Source organism: Chrysemys picta, chromosome 11, assembly GCF_011386835.1.
Source record: "Chrysemys picta bellii isolate R12L10 chromosome 11, ASM1138683v2, whole genome shotgun sequence".
NCBI classification, from domain to species: domain Eukaryota; kingdom Metazoa; phylum Chordata; order Testudines; family Emydidae; genus Chrysemys; species Chrysemys picta.
Genome location: NC_088801.1, coordinates 61,757,679 through 61,760,803, shown reverse-complemented (window position 1 = coordinate 61,760,803; position 3,125 = coordinate 61,757,679).

Sequence of the window (3,125 nt, the reverse complement as noted above, 5' to 3'; positions counted from 1 at the left end):
TCCTGATGAGGAACCATTTTACCCGATTTCTCAACTATAATCTGTACTTTGGCTAACATTCATTAAGTATCTCCTTCAGAAGGGTTGTTTCTCCATGCATCTTAGCTCCCATATGTCTTCTGTTTTGCATTTTATTTTGAAATGTGTAATAAATAAAATTAATTTTTTTTTAAACCAAAGCATTGATGGTGCCATTATAACTCATTTGCCTTTCAATATAACCATCTTATTCACTATGGAACAGCCCAGGATCTGTAATTTGCATGAAAATAATCCCCTTTGTCTTTTCCTCATCACATACAACCCAAAGTATTTATCTCCCTTCCAAAAAATTTCCATGAGTTGTGTTGCTCATGAATGCATTTAATTGATCAAAATAGCCCTGGCATAATGCCACCCTTACTATTATATATAATAAAAGCCCCAAAGCCTCATTAACTGACCCTGCTTCACCAAAGAAACACAAATGACATGGCAAAGTAAAAGAATTTCCCAGCAATAACAGGAGAGGACAAGAAAGCAAATGAAGAATGGGGCTTTTCATTAACTTTGTTTTAAACTGTTATAACAGTATCCAATAGTCACACTGTAAAAACTGCTAGCAGCAGTTAATGAGTTGCATGAAACCATAATGAAATGCCCAAATAGTACAGATTCACCATGCCTTTTTCACTAGGTCTGGGCACAGAAAGGAAATAAAACACAAGTAAAGCGTTGGGGCCCAGTTCTATATTCACTGGGCTCTTGAGATTTCAGCTGAAGTCAATGGAAGTTATAGAAGGTTAAGATGGTTGTTTAGCTCTAACTGGATCCCACAAAACCCCAGACTGTGAATAAAATAGATTATACTCTGCCAGAATCAGGGCAAAATTCTGCACTCACACACACTGATTATTTTGCTTCCAAGGTGTCAAATGAGAACACATTGTATGTATTTGGATATACTGTGCCAAATCTGGCTATTGCATGGCAGTGAGTTCTTAATACGGGCAAAGATCCGTTTGATTTCAAGTGATGTGATGGAAAATCTGAGTATAATGGATTTTTTTAAGTGGAGTATAATGGATTATTTTTAAAAAATCCTCTTTTAATGTTTGTATACTCTTAACTACAGGCTGGATCCTTAACTGTATTGTGTACCCGCTCAATACAGTGGTTGGGAAAATGACTATAAACCACCTTTACTCCTCTTTTGATCTTGGAGTTAGATAGAGGCCAAACCACATCCAGGTACATATTAAAGCCATGGTGGATCAATTCAAAATCAGTGATTTAAATCTTTGATTTCAAATCGTGATTTAAACCAACAAGCAGGAAACCTTGAACTAAATAATCAAATTTAATTGTGTTTTGCATTTATACTTTGTAGTTATTTTCCTAAAGAAAGGTTAATTCTCATTGGTTCATTGGTAACCAATAATACATGTTGACTGGCAACTAAATATAGCCTTTATGCTAAATTTGGTGCTTCTTTTTGCTAAGCAGGAAGATACACTATATCTATATACATTTATTTAAGCAATTATAGAGCTTAACGTAGATTTATTCAGATTCTTAATTTTTCTCTCTTCTATTATGTTAGGAAATAGTGGATAATGCATTTCATATTTACTAGATGGCGATTAACTTACTTGCAATTTGTGTCAAGCTCTATTTTAATGAAAATTCAAATTCAATTACAGTGCATAAAAACAGCATTTAATTTTTTATTAAACAAAACTACTTTAACTGTGCTGAATACATACAAGAAAAAGTTTATGAAATCATGTTTTGCATTTAAAACTAACTGATATATTAAACAAAGGAAGTAGTATCTGTAGTTAGTGAATTGAATTGTTTCTGGTCATCTTGTCAAGATTTTAAAATTAGTAGATCTCATCCATTCACATCTAGTTTTTATTCAAAGATTGGAAAAGGAAAACAAGCTTTCCTGTGTTTTCAATTCCCAGGAAGTTTCTTAACTCTGAATGAACTAGTCACTGAACTGAACTAGTTGAATAAATTGAAATGAAGAAAATATGCTCTTTGCACCCACAGAAGAAGTGTCAGCTGTCAAAAACTGGTTTAGTACTTGAGTAGACTCTGATTCCAGGTGCTTAGCCAACAACTTCCACCAGTTCAGTGGTTTAATTTTGAAACTTGGCTGAAAACAAGTACCATTTAATATTTTTAAATTTAAATTTAAATTATGTTAATAGATTATTAGTTTAGGCCTTATCATAGGTTATCTATTCCAAAATTAATTTTAAATAGATTTATTTTTTTAAAACTCCAATTTAAATATATTTTTTAAATCAGTTTTTATCCACTTTGACTAGAGCAGTCACAGGGCTGCTCTAATTTATGCTGACTGAAACAGTATTGCACTCTGACAGACTCCAGAAGGCTTCCCACACTGACAACACTGGCATTGTACCAGCCAAGTTTCCCTTATAGAGGGAGAATCTTCAGTTGTCTCATTAAGGCAACTTTAAGTCCCCATTTGCACTGCTGAAGCAGCACAGAGGGAATTGGAGCAGGACCAAGAATCTGGCCCTCGAACTATCTGCCTTACAATATCCAAATTTGGCATTGTACCCTGCAGACATGCTATGTGCCACTCCAAGCAGAATACTGAAGAGATCTGCTACACAACTAGACCTATATTTTCCCATTCAAACACTTCCAGAATAAAAGAACGCCTAATAAAGGAGGCACATCTACAAGGTACATTTATCGTTGACTTCACAGAGAAAGGAGGAAATGTTTCAATGACACAGAGGGTACAACTAAAGGAGCCAAATCCTGAAGTCCTTATTTCTTATTCATTTATTTCTCAAGTAGAATTCCCATGACCCCATGGGAGTTTTGCCTGAGTAAAGAGTGATTAAGAAATAAATAAGGGCTTCAAGATGTGTCCCAGTATTAATGCTAATATTAACAGGAAGCGTCTGTTGGTGAGTTGTGTTTGGGTGTTTTTGTGTAACAATAGGGGGCCTGGTCCTCAGCTGGTGTCAAGAGGGATTGCACACTGACTTTTAATAATGCCACCTCGCTCTTATAAAACCCAGCACTTTTCATCAGTAGATCTTAAAGTGCTTTACAAAGAAACTCAGTATAATTTTGCCTATTTTACAGATGGGGAA